This window comes from Astyanax mexicanus, chromosome 23 (assembly GCF_023375975.1).
Source record: "Astyanax mexicanus isolate ESR-SI-001 chromosome 23, AstMex3_surface, whole genome shotgun sequence".
In the NCBI taxonomy this organism is placed as follows: domain Eukaryota; kingdom Metazoa; phylum Chordata; class Actinopteri; order Characiformes; family Acestrorhamphidae; genus Astyanax; species Astyanax mexicanus.
The window spans coordinates 10,320,176-10,345,971 of NC_064430.1; the positions used below are offsets into that span (position 1 = coordinate 10,320,176).

At 38.7% G+C, this 25,796-nt stretch overlaps 1 protein-coding gene and 1 long non-coding RNA gene across 6 annotated transcripts in view; one reads left to right on the plus strand and one right to left on the minus strand.

Annotated features, from left to right (window-relative positions):
- Positions 1 to 25,796, minus strand: part of fto (FTO alpha-ketoglutarate dependent dioxygenase) — a 284,644-nt gene that overhangs the window by 16,621 nt on the left and 242,227 nt on the right. The window lies entirely within an intron of this gene.
- Positions 389 to 14,641, plus strand: LOC125787338 (uncharacterized). 3 transcript variants are annotated; one of them, XR_007429258.1, is made up of 2 exons: positions 389 to 1,219; positions 13,917 to 14,641. It is a non-coding gene; the product is annotated as an uncharacterized LOC125787338 (long non-coding RNA). The 3 variants fall into 3 exon arrangements; XR_007429257.1 differs by lacking the exon at positions 389 to 1,219 and adding an exon at positions 5,555 to 6,283; XR_007429256.1 differs by lacking the exon at positions 389 to 1,219 and adding an exon at positions 11,111 to 11,339.

Genomic DNA, 25,796 nt, shown 5'->3' on the forward strand with positions numbered 1-25,796 from the left:
AAACTACTACCATCTGTGATGATAAATTGCGAAGGAATAGTCGATATCTTAAACGAGGACGAAATGGCGGACAGTTGAATTGCTTGAGATACCCCATTAAAATAGGAAGTAAATACATTCTGGTGTTGGTAGGTGTTTGAGGAGGTTAAACAGGTTGAACACTCACGAAACTTTACAGGCCTGCTTGATTTAAGCGGTCCTTTGATTAAAAATTGAAATTTCATATATACATATTTCATTGGCTCTATAGCGCCACCTAGGTTTCAATGCATATTTGACATTACGGAAATGCTCAAAAACTCTTGAAAACTGTCAGATTCCATAAGATCTAAAAACAATTTACAAATATTGTGATAATTTTTTCATGTGTAGCTAGCGGAGTCTATAGCGCCCCCTAATTCATTCGTTTAATAAATTAGCTGTGGATGTGTCACAATTTGTCTAATCTTCTCAAATTTTGGTAGGAGCGTAGATACTATGACTCTGCACATATTTGCAATTGGTTTGTATTAGCTCCGCCCAACAGGAAGTCGGCCATATTGGATTTTGTAATTTTTTTTACACTTTTTTTCACAAACTCATTTAAACTGCTCCTAAAGTCTTTGTCAGATTACCTCTAAATTAGCTGAGAATGAACATCAGACACAGTTGATGAAAATTGCCAAAGGAATAGTTGATCGCTAAAACGGTGACGTAATGGCGAGCAATTGATTGACTAGAGACGCAACACTAAACCAAAGTGAAACCATGACACAGTCAGAACACAGATGATTAAAAATTCATGAAACTTGGCAAAAACACAAGAGACATCATAAGACACGTTTTTAGTATTGGAATGATTGACTCCGCCCAACAGGAAGTCGGCCATTTTGAAATAAGTGCATTTTACACACATTTTTTGCATACTTTGTCGAACTCCTCCTAGGGAATTTGTTGAATACTCTTGATATTTGTCAGCAAAAAACTACTTCAATCCGTGATGATAAATTGCGAAGGAATAGTCGATATCTTAAACGAGGACGAAATGGCGGACAGTTGAACTGCTTGAGATGCCCCATTAAAATAGGAAGTGAATACATTCTGGTGCTGGTAGGTGTTTGAGGAGGTTAAAAAGGTTGAAAACTCGAAAATTTACAGGCCTGCTTGAATTAAGCAGTACTTTCATCTGAAATTAAAATTTCTTGTATACGCATTTCATTGGCTCTATAGCGCCACCTAGGTTTCAATGCATATTTGACATTATGGGAATGCTCAAAACCTCTTGAAAATTGACAGATTGCATAAGACCTAAAAACACTTTACAAATATTTTGACAATTTTTTCATGTATAGCTAGCAGACTCTACAGTGCCCCCTAATTCGTTTGTTTAATAAATTAGCTGTGGATGTGTCAAAATTTGTCTAATCTTCTCAAATTTTGGTAGGATCGTAGATAGTATGACCCTGCACATATTTGCAATTGGCTTGTATTAGCTCCGCCCAACAGGAAGTCGGCCATATTGGAATTTGTAATATTTTTACAAATTTTTCACAAACTAATTTAAACTGCTCCTAAAGTCTTTGTCAGATTACCTCTTATTTCGCTGTAAATGAACAACAGACATATTTGATGACAACTGCCAAAGGATTAGTTGATCGGTAAAACGGTGACCCAATGGCGAGCAATTGAGTCACTAGAGACGCAACACTAAACCAAAGTGAAACCATGACACGGTCAGAAAACAGATTATTGAAAATTGATGAAACTTGGCAAAAACACAAAAGACATCATTACACACATTTTCAGCATTGGTAGGACTGACTCCGCCCAACAGGAAGTCGGCCATTTTGAAATATCTGCATTTTACACACATTTTTTGTGTACATTGTCAAACTACTCCTAGCAAATTTGATGAATTCTCTTGGTATTTGGTAAAAATAAACATTTAACATATCTGATGATAAATTGTGAAGGAATAGTCGATATCTCAAACGAGGACGAAATGGCAGATGGTTGAATTTTTGAGATCCTACATCAAAACAGGAGGTGAAAACCTAGGTAATGCCAGGTGTTTTGAGGAGGTTATAACGGAGAAAAACTCACAAAATTTGACCAGCCTGCTTATCTAAGGCTGTTGTTTGATGCAGAATTAGAATTTCAAATACATGTATTTTAACAGCGCCATAGCGCCACCTGTATTTTAAATGGATATTTCACATGTTTAACAGGATAGAAAACTCTTGAAAATTGGCACACTCAATAAGACCTCAAAATTCCTTTTACCGGTTTCTCGGTTTGGCCCGGTACGATTTGCGCTGTTGTGCGAGGGCCCTACGTCCCCCTGTGACAGGGGGACAACTCGTTATTATTATTATTATTATTATTATTCTGCCTCTTTGCGTCCATTTTTGAGGCATTTCCGATACTCGAAAACTCACGCATTTTGGCACAGACCTCAAGCTCGGCGAAAATTTTAAAGTTGCATAGAGGCTGGACTTTGGCGTTGTTCAGGAGCTCTATAGCGCCCCCAGACGTCGGCAGTGGCCGGGATGAAGTTTGTCCAACGTGCACCAACTTTGGTACGCTCATTGACCTCCTTATAAACAACAAGAATCACTAGGTTTTATTTGACTCCGCCCAACAGGAAGTCGGCCATTTTGACAGGAAGTTGCAAAATAAAAAGTTTCCCGCTGGGTTTCGGAGGGGTTAGGATGTTTGAAAACTCCTAAAATTTTACAGAGCTATTTGGCTTAGGCCATACTTTGACCGTAAGTTGGAATTTCGTAAATTCGTCTTTCATCAGCTCTCTAGCGCCACCTAATTTATATCATATTTATGAAAAGCTCTCAGCCTCTTGATAATTGGCAGATTCAATAAGTCTTTGAAATGATTTAGGAATATTTTGTCATTTTTCTCATGTGTAGCTAGAGGACTCTACAGCGCCCCCTATTTTGTTTAGGCCATTAAATTAGCTGTAGCTGTCTCAAAATTTCTCCAATATTCTCGATTTTTGGCAACAACATAGAAACTATCATCCCGCACATATTACCCATTGGCTTGTACTAGCTCTGCCCAACAGGAAGTCGGCCATTTTGAAATTTGTGGAATTTTTACACATTTTTCACGAACTCATTCAAACTCCTACTAGAGTCTTTGTCATATTACCTCTAAATTTGGTGTGGATAGGCTCCAGACATACATGGTGATAATTTGCGAAGGAATAGTCGATAGCTGAAACAATGACGTAATGGCGGACAATTAATTTAATGGAGACGCAACACTAGACCAAAGTGAAACCATGACACGGTCATAAAACAGATGATTGAAAAATCATGAAACTTGGTAAAAACACAAGAGACATCATAAGACACGTTTTTAGTATTGGAATGATTGACTCCGCCCAACAGGAAGTCGGCCATTTTGAAATATGTGCATTTTACACACATTTTTTGCATACTTTGTCGAACTCCTCCTAGGGAATTTGTTGAATACTCTTGATATTTGTCAGCAATAAACTACTACCATCCGTGATGATAAATTGCGAAGGAATAGTCGATATCTTAAACGAGGACGAAATGGCGGACAGTTGAACTGCTTGAGATGCCCCATTAAAACAGGAAGTGAATACATTCTGGTGTTAGTAGGTGTTTGAGGAGGTTAAAAAGGTTGAAAACTCTCGAAAATTTACAGGCCTGCTTGAATTAAGCAGTACTTTCATCTGAAATTAAAATTTCTTGTATACGTATTTCATTGGCTCTATAGCGCCACCTAGGTTTCAATGCATATTTGACATTACGGGAATGCTCAAAACCTCTTGAAAATTGACAGATTGCATAAGACCTAAAAACACTTTACAAATATTTTGACAATTTTTTCATGTATAGCTAGCAGACTCTACAGCGCCCCCTAATTCGTTTGTTTAATAAATTAGCTGTGGATGTGTCAAAATTTGTCTAATCTTCTCAAATTTTGGTAGGATCGTAGATAGTATGACCCTGCACATATTTGCAATTGGCTTGTATTAGCTCCGCCCAACAGGAAGTCGGCCATATTGGAATTTGTAATATTTTTACAAATTTTTCACAAACTAATTTAAACTGCTCCTAAAGTCTTTGTCAGATTACCTCTTATTTCGCTGTAAATGAACAACAGACATATTTGATGATAATTGCCAAAGGATTAGTTGATCGGTAAAACGGTCACCCAATGGCGAGCAATTGAGTCACTAGAGACGCAACACTAAACCAAAGTGAAACCATGACATGGTCAGAAAACAGAATATTGAAAATTCATGAAACTTGGCAAAAACACAAAAGACATCATTACACACATTTTCAGCATTGGTAGGACTGACTCCGCCCAACAGGAAGTCGGCCATTTTGAAATATCTGCATTTTACACACATTTTTTGTGTACATTGTCAAACTACTCCTAGCAAATTTGATGAATTCTCTTGGTATTTGGTAAAAATAAACATTGAACATATCTGATGATAAATTGTGAAGGAATAGTCGATATCTCAAACGAGGACGAAATGGCAGATGGTTGAATTTTTGAGATCCCACATCAAAACAGGAGGTGAAAACCTAGGTAATGCCAGGTGTTTTGAGGAGGTTATAACGGAGAAAAACTCACAAAATTTGACCAGCCTGCTTATCTAAGGCTGTTGTTTGATGTAGAATTAGAATTTCAAATACATGTATTTTAACAGCGCCATAGCGCCACCTGTATTTTAAATGGATATTTCACATGTTTAACAGGATAGAAAACTCTTGAAAATTGGCACACTCAATAAGACCTCAAAATTACTTTTACCGGTTTCTCGGTTTGGCCCGGTACGATTTGCGCTGTTGTGCGAGGGCACTACGTCCCCCTGTGACAGGGGGACAACTCGTTATTATTATTATTATTATTTTTATTTTTAAACTTCGCGCCCATTTTTGAGGCCTTTCTGATACTCGAAAACTCTTGAATTTTGGCACAGACATCAAAGCCGGTGAAAAATGTGAAATTTCACAGTTCCTGGGCTTGGGCGTTGATCAGGAGCTCTATAGCGCCCCCAAACGTTGCTAGTGGCCGGGATAAAGTTTGTCCAATGTGCACCAACTTTGGTACGCTCATTGACCTCATTATACCGATCAAGAATCACTTGGATTCATTTGACTCCGCCTAACAGGAAGTCGGCCATTTTGGCAGGAAGTCGCAAAATAAAAAGTTTCCCGTGGTGTTTTGGGTGGGTTACGATGTTCGAAAACTCATAAAATTTCACAGGCATATTGGGCATAGGCTGTACTTTGATGTAAAATTGGAATTTTTCATATTCATAATTTATCAGCTCTCTAGCGCCACCTATTTTATATGACATTTATAGAAAGCTCTTAGCCTCTTCTAAATAAGCAGACCCAATAAAGCCTTTAAATGATTTCGAGAAATGTAATCGTTTTTCTAATGTGGAGCTAAATGACTCTACAGCGCCCCCTATTTGGTTTAGGCTAATAAATTAGCGGTAGCTGTCTCAAATTTTCCCCAATGTTCAAGATTTTTGGTAGAAAAATAGATATTACGATGCCACACATAATACCCATTGGCATGTATTAGCTCCGCCCAACAGGAAGTCGGCCATTTTGAAAAATGTTAAATTTTTACACATTTTTCACGAACTCATTCGAACTCCTCCTAGAGTCTTTGTCAGATTACAACTAAATTGTCTGTGGATAGTCTCCAGACATACGTGGTGCTAAATTGCGAAGGAATAGTCGATAGCTGAAACGATGACGTAATGGCGGGCAATTGATTTAATGGAGACACAACACTAAACCAAATAGAAACATTAGCATGGTCAGAATACAGCTGCTTGGAAATTCATGAAACTTGGCAAAAATATAAAAGACATCATTACACACGTTTTCAGTGTTGATATGATTGACTCCGCCCAACAGGAAGTCGGCCATTTTGAAAAACGTGCATTTTACACACATTTTTTGCATACTTTGTCGAACTCCTCCTAGGGAATTTGTTGAATACTCTTGATATTTGTCAACAATAAACTACCACCATCCTTGATGATAAATTGCGAAGGAATAGTCGATATCTTAAACGAGGACGAAATGGCGGACAGTTGAATTGCTTGAGATACCCCATTAAAATAGGAAGTAAATACATTCTGGTGTTAGTAGGTGTTTGAGGAGGTTAAACAGGTTGAACACTCACGAAACTTTTCAGGCCTGCTTGATTTAAGCAGTACTTTGATTAAAAATTGAAATTTCATATATACATATTTCATTGGCTCTATAGCGCCACCTAGGTTTCAATGCATATTTGACATTACGGAAATGCTCAAAAACTCTTGAAAACTGTCAGATTCCATAAGATCTAAAAAACACTTTACAAATATTGTGATAATTTTTTCATGTGTAGCTAGCGGACTCTACAGCGCCCCCTAATTCGTACGGTTAATAAATTAGCTTTGGATGTGTCAAAATTTGTCTAATCTTCTCAAATTTTGGTAGGAGCGTAGATGCTATGACTTTGCACATATTTGCAATTGGTTTGTATTAGCTCCTCCCAACAGGAAGTCGTCCATTTTGAAATTTGTGTAATTTTTACAAATTTTTAACAAACTAATTTAAACTGCTCCTAAAGTCTTTGTCAGATTACCTCTAAATTAGCTGAGAATGAACATCAGACACAGTTGATGAAAATTGCCAAAGGAATAATTGATCGCTAAAACGGTGACGTAATGGCGGGCAATTGATTGACTAGAGACGCAACACTAAACCAAAGTGAAACCATGACACAGTCAGAACACAGATGATTAAAAATTCATGAAACTTGGCAAAAACACAAGAGACATCATTAGACACGTTTTCAGTATTGGTAGGACTGACTCCGCCCAACAGGAAGTCGGCCATTTTGAAAAATCTGAATTTTACATACATTTGTTGTGTATATTGTCAAACTACTCCTAGAAATTTTCTTGAATTCTCTTGGTATTTGGTAAAAATAAACATTAAACATATCTGATGATAAATTGTGAAGGAATAGTCGATATCTCAAACGAGGACGAAATGGCAGATGGTTGAATTTGTGAGATGCCACATCAAAACAGGAGGTCAAAACCTAGGTAATGCCAGGTGTTTTGAGGAGGTTATAACGGAGAAAAACTCACAAAATTTGACCGGCCTGCTTATCTGAGGCTGTTGTTTGATGTAGAATTAGAATTTCAAATACATGTATTTTAACAGCGCTATAGCGCTACCTGTATTTTAAATGGATATTTCACAGGATAGAAAACTCTTGAAAATTGGCACACTCAATAAGACCTTAAAATTACTTTTACCGGTTTCTCGGTTTGGCCCGGTACGATTTGCGCTGTTGTGCGAGGGCCCTACGTCCCCCTGTGACAGGGGGACAACTCGTTATTATTATTATTATTATTATTATTATTACGCTTCTTGACACTTTCGCTCATTTTTGAGGCATTTCTGATATGGGAAAACTCACGCATTTTGGCACAGGCCTCAAACTTGGTGAAAATGTAAAAGTTCCATAGAGCATTGACATGGGCGTGGTTCAGGAGCTCCATAGCGCCCCCAAACGTCGGCATTGGCCGGGATGAAGTTTGTCCAATGTGCACCAACTTTGGTACACTCATTGACCTCTTCATAAACAACAAGAATCACTAGGTTTTATTTGACTCCGCCCAACAGGAAGTCGGTCATTTTGACAGGAAGTTGCAAAATAAAAAGTTTCCCGCTGGGTTTCGGAGTGGTTAGGATGTTTGAAAACTCCTAAAATTTTACAGAGCTATTTGGCTTAGGCCAAACTTTCACCGTAAATTAAAATTTTGTATATTCGTGTTTCATCAGCTCTCTAGCGCCACCTATTTCATATGACATTTTTGGAAAGCGCTCAGCCTCTTGATAATTGGCTGATTCAATAAGGCCTCGAAGTGACTTAGATATATATTGTCATTTTTGTCGTGTGTAGCTAGATGACTCTACAGCGCCCCCTATTTGGTTCGGCTAATAAATTAGCCGTGGCCTTCTCAAGAATTCTCAGATATTCTCGATTTTTGACAGAAACATAGACAATATGATTCTGCACATATTAGCAATCGGAATGCATTAGCTCCGCCCAACAGGAAGTCGGCCATTTTGGAATTTGTGGAATTTTTACATATTTTTCACAAACTCATTCGAACTCCTCCTAGAGTCTTTGTCAGATTACCTCTAAATTGTCAGTGGATAGTCTCCAGACATACATGGTGATAAATTGCGAAGGAATAGTCGATAGCTGAAACGATGACGTAATGGCAGGCAATTAATTTAATGGAGACGCAACACTAGACCAAAGTGAAACCATGACACGGTCAGAACACACATGATTGAAAATTCATGAAACTTGGCAAAAACACAAGAGACATCATAAGACACGTTTTTAGTATTGGTAAGACTGACTCCGCCCAACAGGAAGTCGGCCATGTTGAAAAAAGTGCATTTTACACACATTTTTTGCATACTTTGTCAAACTCCTCCTAGGGAATTCGTTGAATACTCTTGATATTTGTCAGCAATAAAGTACTAACAGACCTGATGATAAATTGCGAAGGAATAGTCGATATCTTAAACGAGGACGAAATGGCGGAGAGTTGAGTTGCTGGAGATACCCCATTAAAACAGGAAGTGAATACATTCTGGTGTTGGTAGGTGTTTGAGGAGGTTAAAAAGTATGAAAACTCACAAAACTTTAAAGGCCTGCTTGATTTACGTGGTTCTTTGGTCTGAAATTGAAATTTCATATATACGCATTTCATTGGCTCTATAGCGCCACCTAGGTTGCAATGAATATGTGACATTACGGGAATGCTCAAAAACTCTTGAAAATTGTCAGATTGCGTAGGACCTAAAAACACTTTACAAATATTGTGAAATATTTTTCATATGTAGCTAGCGGACTCTACAGCGCCCCCTAATTTGTTCAGTTAATAAATTAGCTCTGGATGTGTCAAAATTGATCTAATCTTCTCCAATTTTGGTAGGTATGTAGATACTGTAACACTGCACATATTTGCAATTGGCTTGTATTAGCTCCGCCCAACAGGAAGTCGGCCATATTGGAATTTGTGAAATTTTAACATATTTTTCACAAACTCATTTAAGCTGCTTCTTAAGTCTTAGGTAGATTACCTTTTAATTAGCTGTGCATGAACATCAGACATGTTTGATGAAAATTGCCAAAGGATTAGTTGATCGCTAAAACGGTGATGTAATGGCGAGCATTTGATTCACTAGAGACGCAACACTAAACCAAAGTGAAACAATGACACGGTCCGAACACAGATGATTGAAAATTCATGAAACTTGGCAAAAACACAAGAGACATCATTAGACACGTTTTCAGTATTTGTAGGACTGACTCCGCCCAACAGGAAGTCGGCCATTTTGAAACATCTGCATTTTACACACATTCTTTGCGTATGTTGTCAAACTACTCCTAGAAAATTTAATGAATTCTCTTGGTATTTGGTAAAAATAAACATTGAACATATCTGATGATAAATTGTGAAGGAATAATCGATATCTCAAACGAGGAGGAAATGGCGGACGGTTGAATTTTTGAGATGACACATCAAAACAGGTGGTTGACACCTAGGTAATGCTAGGTGTTTTGAGGAAGTTATAACAGAGAAAAGCTCACAAACTTTGACCGGCCTGCTTATCTGAGGCTGTTCTTTGATGTAGGATTAAAATTTAAAATACATGTGCTTTCACAGCTCTATACCGCCACCTATATTTTAAATGAATATTTGACAGGATAGAAAACTGTTGAAAATTGCCACACTTAATAAGCCCCTAAAATTACTTGCACCGGTTTCTCGGTCTGGCCCGGTACGATTTGCGCTGTTATGCGAGGGCCCTACGTCCCCCTGTGACAGGGGGACAACTCGTTATTATTATTATTATTATTTTTATTTACAAACTTCGCGCCCATTTTTGAGGCCTTTCCGATACTCGAAAACTCATGCATTTTGGAACAGACATCAAAACCCGTGAAAAATTTGAAATTCCATGGTTCATGGGTTTGGGCGTGGTTCAGGAGCTCTATAGCGCCCCCAAACGTTGCCAGTGGCCGGGATAAAGTTTGTCCAATGTGCACCAACTTTGGTACGCTCATTGACCTCATTATACCGATCAAGAATCACTTGGATTTATTTGACTCCGCCTAACAGGAAGTCGGCCATTTTGGCAGGAAGTCGCAAAATAAAAAGTTTCCCGTGGTGTTTTGGGTGGGTTACTATGTTCGAAAACTCATAAAATTTCACAGGCCTATTGCGCATAGGCTGTACTTTGATGTAAAATTGGAATTTTTCATATTCATAATTTATCAGCTCTCTAGCGCCACCTATTTTATATGACATTTATAGAAAGCTCTTAGCCTCTTCTAAATTAGCAGACCCAATAATGCCTTTAAATGATTTCGAGAAATGTAATCATTTTTCTAATGTGGTGCTAAATGACTCTACAGCGCCCCCTATTTGGTTTAGGCTAATAAATTAGCGGTAGCTGTCTCAAATTTTCCCCAATGTTAAAAATTTTTGGTAGAAACATAGATATTACGATGCCACACATAATACCCATTGGCATGTATTAGCTCCGCCCAACAGGAAGTCGGCCATTTTGAAAAATGTTAAATTTTTAAACATTTTTCACATACTCATTCGAACTCCTCCTAGAGTCTTTGTCAGATTACAACTAAATGGTCTGTGGATAGTCTCCAGACATACATGGTGCTAAATTGCGAAGGAATAATCGATAGCTGAAACGATGACGTAATGGCGGGCAATTGATTTAATGGAGACACAACACTAAACCAAATAGAAACATTAGCATGGTCAGAATACAGCTGCTTGGAAATTCATGAAACTTGGCAAAAACATAAAAGACATCATTACACACATTTTTAGTGTTGATATGATTGACTCCGCCCAACAAGAAGTCGGCCATTTTGAAAAACGTGCATTTTACACACATTTTTTGCATACTTTGTCGAACTCCTCCTAGGGAATTTGTTGAATACTCTTGATATTTGTCAGCAATAAACTACAACCATCCGTGATGATAAATTGCGAAGGAATAGTCGATACCTTAAACGAGGACGAAATGGCGGACAGTTGAATTGATGGAGATACTCCATTAAAATAGGAAGTAAATACATTCTGGTGTTGGTAGGTGTTTGAGGAGGTTAAACAGGTTGAAAACTCTCGAAACTTTACAGGCCTGCTTGATTTAAGCAGTACTTTGATCTTTTGATTGAAATTTCATATATACATATTTCATTGGCTCTATAGCGCCACCTAGGTTTCAATGCATATTTGACATTACGGAAATGCTCAAAAACTCTTGAAAATTGTCAGATTCCATAAGATCTAAAAACACTTTACAAATATTGTGATAATTTTTTCATGTGTAGCTAGCGGACTCTATAGCGCCCCCTAATTCATTCGTTTAATAAATTAGCTGTGGATGTGTCACAATTTGTCTAATCTTCTCAAATTTTGGTAGGAGCGTAGATACTATGACTCTGCACATATTTGCAATTGGTTTGTATTAGCTCCGCCCAACAGGAAGTCGGCCATATTGGATTTTGTAATTTTTTTACACTTTTTTTCACAAACTGATTTAAACTGCTCCTAAAGTCTTTGTCAGATTACCTCTAAATTAGCTGAGAATGAATATCAGACACAGTTGATGAAAATTGCCAAAGGAATAGTTGATCTCTAAAACGGTGACGTAATGGCGAGCAATTGATTGAATAGAGACGCAACACTAAACCAAAGTGAAACCATGACACAGTCAGAACACAGATGATTAAAAATTCATGAAACTTGGCAAAAACACAAGAGACATCATTAGACACGTTTTCAGTATTGGTAGGACTGACTCCGCCCAACAGGAAGTCGGCCATTTTGAAATATCTGAATTTTGCATACATTTTTTGCGTATGTTGTCAAACTACTCCTAGAAATTTTGTTGAATTCTCTTGGTATTTGGTAAATATAAACATTGAACATATCTGATGATAAATTGTGAAGAAATAGTCGATATCTTAAACGAGGAGGGAATGGCGGACGGTTTAATGTTTGAGATGCCACATCAAAACTGGAGGTTGACACATAGGTAATGCTAGGAGTTTTGAGGACGTTATAAGAGAGAAAAGCTCACAAACTTTGACCGGCCTGCTTATCTGAGGCTGTTGTTTGATCTAGAATTAGAATTTCAAGCGCCACCTGTATTTTAAATGGGTATTTCACATTTTTGGCAGGATAGAAAACTCTTGAAAATTACCACACTTAATAAGACCTCAAAATTACTTTCACCGGTTTCTCGGTTTGGCCCAGTACGATTTGCGCTGTTGTGCGAGGGCCCTACGTCCCCCTGTGACAGGGGGACAACTCGTTATTAGGGCCCGAGCACCGAAGGCGCAGGCGAAGCCTGCACCGGAGGTGCAAAGCCCTATTGTTTTTGGTCCGTTTATTATTATTATTATTATTCTGCCTCTTTGCGTCCATTTTTGAGGCATTTCCGATACTCGAAAACTCACGCATTTTGGCACAGACCTCAAGCTCGGCGAAAATTTTAAAGTTCCATAGTGGCTGGACTTTGGCGTTGTTCAGGAGCTCTATAGCGCCCCCAAACGTCGGCAGTGGCCGGGATGAAGTTTGTCCAACGTGCACCAACTTTGGTACGCTCATTGACCTCCTCATAAACAACAAGAATCACTAGGTTTTATTTGACTCCGCCCAACAGGAAGTCGGCCATTTTGACAGGAAGTTGCAAAATAAAAAGTTTCCCGCTGGGTTTCGGAGGGGTTAGGATGTTTGAAAACTCCTAAAATTTTACAGAGCTATTTGGCTTAGGCCATACTTTGACCGTAAGTTGGAATTTCGTAAATTCGTCTTTCATCAGCTCTCTAGCGCCACCTATTTTATATCATATTTATGAAAAGCTCTCAGCCTCTTGATAATTGGCAGATTCAATAAGTCTTTGAAATGATTTAGGAATATTTTGTCGTTTTTCTCATGTGTAGCTAGAGGACTCTACAGCGCCCCCTATTTTGTTTAGGCCATTAAATTAGCTGTAGCTGTCTCAAAATTTCTCCAATATTCTCGATTTTTGGCAACAACATAGAAACTATCATCCCGCACATATTACCCATTGGCTTGTACTAGCTCTGCCCAACAGGAAGTCGGCCATTTTGAAATTTGTGGAATTTTTACACATTTTTCACGAACTCATTCAAACTCCTCCTAGAGTCTTTGTCATATTACCTCTAAATTTGGTATGGATAGGCTCCAGACATACATGGTGATAAATTGCGAAGGAATAGTCGATAGCTGAAACGATGACGTAATGGCGGACAATTAATTTAATGTAGACGCAACACTAGACCAAAGTGAAACCATGACACGGTCAGAACACGGATGATTGAAAAATCATGAAACTTTGTAAAAACACAAGAGACATCATAAGACACGTTTTTAGTATTGGAATGATTGACTCCGCCCAACAGGAAGTCGGCCATTTTGAAATATGTGCATTTTACACACATTTTTTGCATACTTTGTCGAACTCCTCCTAGGGAATTTGTTGAATACTCTTGATATTTGTCAGCAAAAAACTACTACCATCCGTGATGATAAATTGCGAAGGAATAGTCGATATCTTAAACGGGGACGAAATGGCGGACAGTTGAACTGCTTGAGATGCCCCGTTAAAACAGGAAGTGAATACATTCTGGTGTTAGTAGGTGTTTGAGGAGGTTAAAAAGGTTGAAAACTCTCGAAAATTTACAGGCCTGCTTGAATTAAGCAGTACTTTCATCTGAAATTAAAATTTCTTGTATGCGTATTTCATTGGCTCTATAGCGCCTCCTAGGTTTCAATGCATATTTGACATTACGGGAATGCTCAAAACCTCTTGAAAATTGACAGATTGCATAAGACCTAAAAACACTTTACAAATATTTTGACAAATTTTTCATGTATAGCTAGCAGACTCTACAGCGCCCCCTAATTCGTTTGTTTAATAAATTAGCTGTGGATGTGTCAAAATTTGTCTAATCTTCTCAAATTTTGGTAGGATCGTAGATAGTATGACCCTGCACATATTTGCAATTGGCTTGTATTAGCTCCGCCCAACAGGAAGTCGGCCATATTGGAATTTGTAATATTTTTACAAATTTTTCACAAACTAATTTAAACTGCTCCTAAAGTCTTTGTCAGATTACCTCTAAATTATCTGAGAATGAACATCAGACACAGTTGATGAAAATTGCCAAAGGAAAAGTTGATCGCTAAAACGGTGACGTAATAGCGAGCAATTGATTGACTAGAGACGCAACACTAAACCAAAGTGAAACCATGACACGGTCAGAACACAGATGATTAAAAATTCATGAAACTTGGCAAAAACACAAGAGACATCATTAGACACGTTTTCAGTATTGGTAGGACTGACTCCGCCCAACAGGAAGTCGGCCATTTTGAAATATCTGAATTTTACATACATTTTTTGCGTATGTTGTCAAACTACTCCAAGAAATTTTGTTGAATTCTCTTGGTATTTTGTAAAAATAAACATTGAACATATCTGATGATAAATTGCGAAGAAATAGTCGATATCTTAAACGAGGAGGGATTGGCGGACGGTTGAATGTTTGAGATGCCACATCAAAACTGGAGGTTGACACATAGGTAATGCTAGGAGTTTTGAGGACGTTATAAGAGAGAAAAGCTCACAAACTTTGACCGGCCTGCTTATCTGAGGCTGTTGTTTCATCTAGAATTAGAATTTCAAATATATGTGTTTTAACAGCGCTATAGCACCACCTGTATTTTAAATGGATATTTCACATGTTTAACAGGATAGAAAACTCTTGAAAATTGGCACACTCAATAAGACCTCAAAATTACTTTCACCGGTTTCTCGGTTTGGCCCGGTACGATTTGCGCTGTTGTGCGAGGGCCCTACGTCCCCCTGTGACAGGGGGACAACTCGTTATTATTATTCTGCCTCTTTGCGTCCATTTTTGAGGCATTTCCGATACTCGAAAACTCACACATTTTGGCACAGACCTCAAGCTCGGCGAAAATTTTAAAGTTCCATAGAGGCTGGACTTTGGCGTTGTTCAGGAGCTCTATAGCGCCCCCAAACGTCGGCAGTGGCCGGGATGAAGTTTGTCCAACGTGCACCAACTTTGGTACGCTCATTGACCTCCTCATAAACAACAAGAATCACTAGGTTTTATTTGACTCCGCCCAACAGGAAGTCGGCCATTTTGACAGGAAGTTGCAAAATAAAAAGTTTCCCGCTGGGTTTCGGAGGGGTTAGGATGTTTGAAAACTCCTAAAATTTTACAGAGCTATTTGGCTTAGGCCATACTTTGACCGTAAGTTGGAATTTCGTAAATTCGTCTTTCATCAGCTCTCTAGCGCCACCTATTTTATATCATATTTATGAAAAGCTCTCAGCCTCTTGATAATTGGCAGATTCAATAAGTCTTTGAAATGATTTAGGAATATTTTGTCGTTTTTCTCATGTGTAGCTAGAGGACTCTACAGCGCCCCCTATTTTGTTTAGGCCATTAAATTAGCTGTAGCTGTCTCAAAATTTCTCCAATATTCTCGATTTTTGGCAACAACATAGAAATTATCATCCCGCACATATTACCCATTGGCTTGTACTAGCTCTGCCCAACAGGAAGTCGGCCATTTTGAAATTTGTGGAATTTTTACACATTTTTCACGAACTCATTCAAACTCCTCCTAGAGTCTTTGTCATATTACCTCTAAATTTGGTGTGGATAGGTTCCAGACATACATGGTGATAAATTGCGAAGGAATAGTCGATAGCTGAAACGATGACGTAATGGCGGACAATTAATTTAATGGAGACGCAACACTAGACCAAAGTGAAACCATCACACGGTCATAAAACAGATGATTGAAAAATCATGAAACTTGGTAAAAACACAAGAGACATCATAAGACACGTTTTTAGTATTGGAATGATTGACTCCGCCCAACAGGAAGTCAGCCATTTTGAAATATGTGCATTTTACACACATTTTTTGCATACTTTGTCGAACTCCTCCTAGGGAATTTGTTGAATACTCTTGATATTTGTCAGCAAAAAACTACTACTATCCGTGATGATAAATTGCGAAGGAATAGTCGATATCTTAAACGAGGACGAAATGGCGGACAGTTGAACTGCTTGAGATGCCCCATTAAAACAGGAAGTGAATACATTCTGGTGTTAGTAGGTGTTTGAGGAGGTTAAAAAGGTTGAAAACTCTCGAAAATTTACAGGCCTGCTTGAATTAAGCAGTACTTTCATCTGAAATAAAAATTTCTTGTATACGTATTTCATTGGCTCTATAGCGCCACCTAGGTTTCAATGCATATTTGACATTACGGGAATGCTCAAAACCTCTTGAAAATTGACAGATTGCATAAGACCTAAAAACACTTTACAAATATTTTGACAATTTTTTCATGTATAGCTAGCAGACTCTACAGCGCCCCCTAATTCGTTTGTTTAATAAATTAGCTGTGGATGTGTCAAAATTTGGCTAATCTTCTCAAATTTTGGTAGGATCGTAGATAGTATGACCCTGCACATATTTGCAATTGGCTTGTATTAGCTCCGCCCAACAGGAAGTCGGCCATATTGGAATTTGTAATATTTTTACACATTTTTCACAAACTCATTTAAACTGCTCCTAAAGTCTTTGTCAGATTACCTCTTATTTCACTGTAAATGAACAACAGACATATTTGATGATAATTGCCAAAGGATTAGTTGATCGGTAAAATGGTGACCCAATGGCGAGCAATTGAGTCACTAGAGACGCAACACTAAACCAAAGTGAAACCATGACATGGTCAGAAAACAGATTATTGAAAATTCATGAAACTTGGCAAAAACACAAAAGACATCATTACACACATTTTCAGCATTGGTAGGACTGACTCCGCCCAACAGGAAGTCGGCCATTTTGAAATATCTGCATTTTACACACATTTTTTGTGTACAATGTCAAACTTCTCCTAGCAAATTTGATGAATTCTCTTGGTATTTGGTAAAAATAAACATTGAACATATCTGATGATAAATTGTGAAGGAATAGTCGATATCTCAAACGAGGACGAAATGGCAGATGGTTGAATTTTTGAGATCCCACATCAAAACAGGAGGTGAAAACCTAGGTAATGCCAGGTGTTTTGAGGAGGTTATAACGGAGAAAAACTCACAAAATTTGACCAGCCTGCTTATCTAAGGCTGTGGTTTGATGTAGAATTAGAATTTCAAATACATGTATTTTAACAGCGCCATAGCGCCACCTGTATTTTAAATGGATATTTCACATGTTTAACAGGATAGAAAACTCTTGAAAATTGGCACACTCAATAAGACCTCAAAATTACTTTTACCGGTTTCTCGGTTTGGCCCGGTACGATTTGCGCTGTTGTGCGAGGGCCCTACGTCCCCCTGTGACAGGGGGACAACTCGTTATTACTATATATACTAGCATATCTAAAAAAATATGATAGAATATCATTAAAAAGTGACTTATTAATATTCTAAATTTTCTAAGACACAGATTTTGGGTTTTCATTGGCTGTAAGTCATAATCATAAACAATAAATAAATAAACGCTTAAAATAGATCACTCTCTATTTAATACATCTTTATAATATATGAGTTTCACATTTTTAACTGAATTACTGAAATAAAATAACTTTTCAATGATAAAAAAACAGCTCCCATATACAGGTGATGACATGATACGGAATGTTGAACAGATACAGTAAATATGACTCTGAACTATTAAGATTTCATTTTCCAGCAGGACTTGGCACACTGCCCACACTGACAAAAGTACCAACTGGTCTTATATAATATTCTACATTTTCTAAGACACTGATTTTTGTGTTTTCATTGGCTGTAAGCCACAATCATCAGCCAATAATAAAAAGAAATAAATGCTTAAAATAGATCACTCTGTGTTTAATACATCTATATAATATATGAGTTTCACATTTTTGAGCTGAATACTGAAATAAAGTAATTATTCAATGATATTCTATTTTATTAAACACTAATGTCATAAATATTAGTTTTTGTTTATACCGCAAATATGAAAAAAAAAGAAAAAAAAAAACATCTCTCATATACAGGTGATAACATTGTACGGAATACGGAACGTTGCACAGATACAGGAATTATGACTCTGAACTATGCAAATTTCATTTTCCAGCAGGACTTGGCACACTGCCCACACTGACATAAGTACCAACTGGTCTTATATAATAATAACATTTTCTGAGATACTAACTTTTGGGTTTTCATTGGTTGTAAGCTATAATCATCAGCCAACAATAAAAGTAATAAACGCTTAAAATTGTCACACCTTCCAATGCCTCTACTGACTTTTCCACCTTTACAAACCCTGATTGTTAGACCAGCTTCACCTGTGTTCTGAGTAATTACTGGGGTTTTTCCGTGTTTAAAGACAAGTCTGTTTGTCCTGTTTTTTGCAAAGTATTGTCTCTATTTTTTTTCAGCTGCATACCGAGCGTTATTTCCTTATTTATCTATCTAGTATTCTCTGATTTTGTCTTGCCCTTTTTGGTTAGCTCTCTTGGCTATTCTATTCTGGTTTAGACCCTTATTTCTCATTTATCGTTTCCCCCTTTTGGACTGTGATTTTGGCTCTTTTTCTGTCCTATGAAAAACACTTATCTCCATTTTTTGTTGATTTTTAGTTTATTACATAACTTGAACAGACAAATTGTCCCTTACACTGTTGCAAAATTTCTTGATGAACGGACCAATAGAAAATCTTCAAAATGACCTGAAACAAACTCTTTTTACATCGACTTCCATTGAAAATTTACAAGGTTTTTTCTCTCTCCTGTAAAGTTGGTGTTTTGGATATAAGTGTTTTTCATTGGACAGCGACTAGAGCCCAGCTAAAAAAAAATATATATATATATATATATATATACAGCTCTGGAAAAAACAATAAGAGACCACTTAAAAATCATGAGTTTCTTTGATTTTACCAAATTGAAAAACTCTGGAATATAATCAAGAGGAAGATGGATGATCACAAGCCATCAAACCAAACTGAACTGACTGAATTTTTGCACCAGGAGTGAAGGCATAAAGTTATCCAAAAGCAGTGTGTAAGACTGGTGGAGGAGAACATGCCAAGATGCATGAAAACTGTGATTAAAAAACAGGGTTATTCCACCAATAACACACACACTGACTGCAGCAGAAGCTAAAAGAAGCCTAAGAAGAAGAAGAAGAAAAATGTGTTATGGATTGCTGAGGGTCCTTCAGCGGTCAGGGGACACCCTGTTCACCACTGTTTGCAGTTATATATTTTGTAAGGGCCACTTAATGGCCGAGCGGTCGCCCGCTTAAGTGCTGCATCCCTGCCTGTGAGGGTCTCCATATCTCCAGCGTTACTAACTGCTGATGACATTAACGTACAGCGCCTCCATATATCTCCCGTACTCCGCATCAGGCTTTGATACCGGCATCTGTTAACATGGACTAAGTACCATAATGCTGCGCATCGGTTCATAAATAATATGATTAGGTGACCTTGAGGCTGGGGACGAGTGTGTGTGTGTGTGTGTGTAGTGTGTGTAGTGTGTGTGTTTAAATGTTTAAATGAGCTCATAATATATTTACGATAAGAATTAAAGAAGGCAAGCAGCGTAGCACAGAGTATTACAGAGCAGGAGAGCGACATGCTAATGGTTAGCTAGCTCACAAAAGTAATAATAAATAAAATAAAATAATAAATAATGCATATTTACAGTGGATATGAAAATCTGTGATCTCAAAATGATTCAGTTTGAGTTTATTTAAGAATTGTGATTTTTTGGCATCATGAAAATTCAAAAGTTTACTAAGATTCAGTTTAATTTGTGAAGAAAATGATAGATTCACTGTATCTATTGACTGTTTATCAATATAATTGAATAAATATTGATGAGCTATTTATTCAGTACACTTAAAAAAATTATTAAAAGTTCATTAAAAAGATCCAGTGGCTCATTATGGATCTAAGGGTTCTAAACAGCACAAACAAGAAACCAGTTTCAGTAAAATATAGACACTTTTTTGCTAGTATTCATGAAAAGTAAAAAGCTAATTTCATTAAATATGATTAAATAACATTAAATGTGTACCTCTAATCATATGTCTTCATAAAAAAACAGATGCACTGCTAATATGTAGACTTATACAAAACTAGAGATACCCTGATCCCTGAGTAAAAATAGGTATATACATTCTTTTACATTAATCATTTCTACTTATTATGTTAATTTAATAATGAATGATAGATAAATTAACTAAAACATTTCACATAGTAAGTTCAATTAGGTTTGCAAACAATATTTCTTACTTAAAACGTACAAAATTGTGTCTCTGTAAATAATTATATTTCATTGTCACTTAGAAAATCAAACACAAATAGGCTACAGTTTGACAAACCCTAGATCATATTATATAGCATATAATATATACTAGAGCCCAGCTAAATATATATATATATATATATATATATGTATATACAGCTCTCTTAAAATTCATGAGTTTCTTTGATTTTATCATATTGAAAATCTCTGGAATATAATCAAGAGGAAGATGGATGATCACAAGCCATCAAACCAAGCTGAACTGCTTGAATTTTTGCACCAGGAGTAAAGGCATAAAGTTATCCAAAAGCAGTGGGTAAGAATGGTGGAGGAGAACATGCCGATATGCATGAAAACTGCGATTGAAAACAGGGTTATTCCACCAAATAAAAAACTTTGTTTTTTCTGATTTTCTGCAAATAAATGCTCTAAATGACAATATTTTTTATTTGGATTTTGGGAGGAATGTTGTTCGTAGTTTATAGAATAAAATAACTTTTCCAGCTCTGTATACATAAACTTGTTTGTTTATACTAGCTAACTAATAATATTGGTTTGGCTCTAATAGTCAATCACACAGCTGAAAGAATTCTGCATGGAGGAGTGGGAAAACTTTCTGTTAGTGACATGAAACTATCTAAAAAAATCTATTAGCTAAGCTATTAGGTATTTATTGCTAATTTTTTTCTCATGTTTTTAGTACGTAAACATATTTTACATATTTTTTGTTTAAAAGTTTCTAAAGTTATTTCTTCAGTTTTACAGTATTTGGGTCATTTACTGCAAAGTCAAACACAGTGTACACAGTGAAACGAAACAACGTTCCTCCAGGGACCATGGTGCACAAACACAGTGTAGACAGAACAATAACAGTACAAAAGTGCAGACAGACAATACAATACAATACAGACAAAGAATAATAAATAACAAGACAGTGTGCAAATTATGCAGTGTGCAAAAAAGACCAGTGAGGTAGTAATTACCTCTATTACACAGTGTGCAACAGAGTCCAGTGAGGTAGTAGGGTTTTTTGGTGCTTCCATTTCCTGGGGTAAGTGGGGTAAGAGTGTGTGCGCATGTACAGAAAACCATCAGTTCAGTCTCTGCAGTTGAGGAGTCTGATGGCTTGGGGGTAGAAGCTGTTGCAGAATCTGGTCGTGCTGGACCGGATGCTGCGGTACCTTCTTCCCGAAGGCAGGAGGGAGAACAGTTCGTGTGAGGGATGAGTGGGGTCATTCACAATGCTGGTTGCTTTGCGGATGCTGCGGGTGGTGTAAATGTCCGTGATGGAGGGGAGAGAGACGCCGATGATCCTCTCAGCTGTCCTCACAATACGCTGGAGGGTCTTGCGGTCAGAGACGGTGCAGGTCCCAAACCAGGCAGTGATGCAGCTGCTCAGGATGCTCTCAATGGTCCCTCTATAGAAGAGTGTGAGGATGGGTGGAGGGAGACGGGCCTTTCTCAGCTTCCGGAGGAAGTAGAGACACTGCTGGGCTTTCTTGGCTGTAGAGCTGGTGTTCAGGGTCCAGGTGAGGTTATCTGCTAAGTGGACACCAAGGAACTTGGTGCTCTTAACAATCTCCACAGAGGACCCGTCGATGTTGAGTGGAGAGTGGGTGTGTTGTGCTCTCCTGAAGTCAACAACCATTTCCTTTGTCTTGTCCACATTCAGGTGAAGGTTGTTGACTGTACACCAGTCTGTCAGCCGCTGCACCTCCTCTCTGTATGCTGACTCGTCGCCTTTGGTGATGAGACCCAGCACGGTTGTATCATCGGCGAACTTGATAAAGCTGTTAGAACTGTGTTTTGCAGCACAGTCATGAGTCAGCAGGGTGAACAGCAGAGGACTCAGGACACTGCCCTGGGGGGCCCCAGTGTTCAGTGTGATGGAGCTGGAGGTGCTGCCCCCGAACCGGACTGACTGGGGTCTCCCCGTCAGAAAGTCCAGGATCCAGTTGCAGAGGGGGGTGTTGAGGCCGAGCGAGCTTAGCTTCCTGATGAATATGCATATAAGCTCAATCTCACAATCCCGTGCAAAGAAGCTCAAAATGTCTGTATGTTTGAACATGTTTAAAAAAAAAAAGGTCGACAAAGGTTTCCATGGGGTGTCCTATTTTTATTTGTTTATTTTCACACAAAAGGCCAGCCCACGGCGAGCGCAGTACCACTGGGACAGTGCAGCAGAAGGATTGTGTGCTACATAATTAATGTGCAGAGACGCCACACGGCAACAACCTTAGCAGCGTTCATCCAGCGCTAACGCTAACTGCTATGAAAGCGGCTGTAATCATTTGTGAGAGGGAGATTGCTTCGTCACGCCACACGTTTACGTTACTAATCCCACAGATCCTACCCCATGCCAACTGTAATGACTGGGTGTCATGAAGGCGAATGAGTGAGTGTTTGATCTTCACTAACATCGGTTCACGCCCACAGTCGCGCTGGCATCACTTTCCCAACCTCCCGGTGCATTCTCACCGTGACTCACCTGGCCAATAAAATGTTTTTTTCTTTTTCTTTGGATGGCAATAGAAATGCAAATATATATATATATATATATATATATATATATATATATATATATATATATATATATATATATATATAAATACACACAGATATGTATGGAGAGTCACTCACGCACAGGCAGACGCATATCAAATAAAGCAGGTAAGGTCAAAGACGGAGAGGTGCATGCAGTATGCAGAGTGTGTGAAGTGTTTGAGCGTCTGCAGAGCGCCCGTATAGATTAACCTCTCTCAGATACAGGCCAAACCTCTCCCATCTGGCCTACGTTCACCAGAGATTGGCAATACAATCACTCATTTCAATTTGCCCTGAAACCCTATATAGCCGCAGAGCCAGACCTGCTGAAATAGCATGCTAAAGTGAAAGGTATCTATGGCCGCTTTTCCATTGCAGAATGTGGAGGGTAACCGTTATGGTGGCTTTTCCACATGGACACGGTTCGGCACGGAACACTACGCTAACAAACCGGGCTCTGGTTTTCTTAAACTGGCTAGTTTAGCCAACAATGGCCCACAGAATTGTATATTCTATGGAGTAGTTGGGTGGTGCTGGGCTCCTTAGCCAGTGGTCCCAGTCTGCTCGCTTTTGTGGGAGAGAGTCGGCTTACCGGGCCATTAATACTGTACCAAGGTTGTGGGTTCGATACCCAGGATAAAGTGATGGCTTATTGGTTAGAGCAGAGAACCATTAATAACAAAGTTGTGTGACTGAGATCCAGGCTCAGGTGATGGTTTAGTGGTTAGAGCAGAGAACCATTTGGAACAAGGTTGTGGGTTTGATACCCAGGCTAAAATTATGGCTTAGTGGTTAGAGGAGAGAACCATTAATAACAAGGTTGTGGGATTGATATCCAGGCTCAGGTGATGGTTTAGTGGTTAGAGCAGAGAACCATTTGGAACAAGGTTGTGGGTTTGATACCCAGGCTAAGATGATGGCTTATTGGTTAGAGCAGAGAACCATTAATAACACAGTTGTGGGATTGATATCCAGGCTCAGGTGATGGTTTAGTGGTTAGAGCAGAGAACCATTTATAACAAGGTTGTGGGTTTGATACCCAGGCTCAGGTGATGGTTTAGTGGTTAGAGCAGAGAACCATTTATAACAAGGTTGTGGGTTTGATACCCAGGCTAAGATGATGGCTTAGTGGTTAGAGGAGAGAACCATTAATATAACAAGGTTGTGGGGTTGATATCCAGGCTCAGGTAATGGCTTAACAGTAAGAGCACAGGACCTTCGACAATTAAGCTGTGGGTTCGATACCAAGGCTCAGGTAATAATAAGGTTGTGGGTTTGATACCTAGGTTTGGGTGAAGGCTTAGTGGTTAAAGCACCGGGCCATTGATTAAAAGGTTGTGGGTTCAATACCCAGGCTAAGGTGATGTCTTAGTGGTTAGAGCAGAGAGCCATTAAAAACAAGATTGTGGGTTCGATACCTAGGCCCACATAATGGCTTAACAGTAAAAGCACCAGGCCTTCAATAACAAGGTTGTGGGTTCAATACCTGGGTTCAGGTGATGGCTTAGTGGTTAGAGCAGAGAGACATCAATAACAAGGTTGTGGGTTTGATACCTAGGCTTTAAGGGCAGAGAGACATTAATGAAAAGGTTGTAAGTTCGATACCTAGGCTGAGGTAATGCTTTGTGTTTAGAGCAGGGAGCCATTAATAACAAGGTTGTGGGTTCAATACCCAGGCTTAGATGATGGCATAGTCGTTAAAGCAGAGAGCCATTAACAACAAGGTTGTGTGTTCAATACCCAGGCTCAGGTGATGGCTTAGTGGTTAAAGCACCGGGCCATTGATAACAAGTTTGTTGGTTTGATACCTGGGTTTGGATGGACGCTTAGCCATTGATAACAAGGTTGTGGGTTTGATACTTGGATTTGGGTGGAGGCTTCTCGGTAAGGGTTGTTGGTTCACAACCCTGGCTCAGGTGATGGGCCTTCGATAGCAAGGTTGTGGGTTCAATACCTGGGTTCAGGTGAGTGGTTAGTGGTTAGAGCAGAGAGCCATTAATAACAAGGTTGTGGGTTTAATACCTCGGTTTGAGTGGAAGCTTAGCCCTTAGAGCACTGGGCCATCAATGATAAGGTTGTGGGTTTGATACTTGGGTTTGAGTGGAAGCTGAGCAGTTAGGGTTATGGGTTCACAACCCTGGCTCAGGTGATGGCTTAGTGGTTTGAGTTTTTAATTTTGTATTTTGTTATCTAGTTTACTAAGCAACATAGCAAATAGAAAAATAAACCATAACTGAGCTAATTGTTCTGGACCAGTATGGAATGTTGCAGTTTGGCCTTAGCAATCATTTTTTCAACCTATGATTCCATCACCTTGCTTGCTTACTTGTTCATATGCTAGCTTGCTAACGGCCTCTTTCAGATACATTCACGTAGCACTTGAACTTGAATAGCTCTCATTCTCTTGCCCTAGCCATTTTCATTCTTTGTCTAACTCCTTCTCTTTCTCTCTCTCTTTCTCTCTCTAACACACACACACACACACACACACACACTACACTTACTCCAGCCTGGTGCTGAAACTAACCACTTTAGCTAAAGTGAGTGTTAATTATGGACAGCCAAAGCAGTCAATAGAAGGTTAATGCAGGAGTCACAGGATAAATTCCTTTAAGCATTGCATCACTTGGCCATCTCCCGACTAACCCCTCAGCCTGATCAATACGTTTTACTGTAATGCTCTCTCCATCGATCCCAGCGCTTAGCCCTCGCTCCGGATTCGCGGACGACGAGAAAGGACGGTGGGAACGAAAGCGCTCGCACTCTC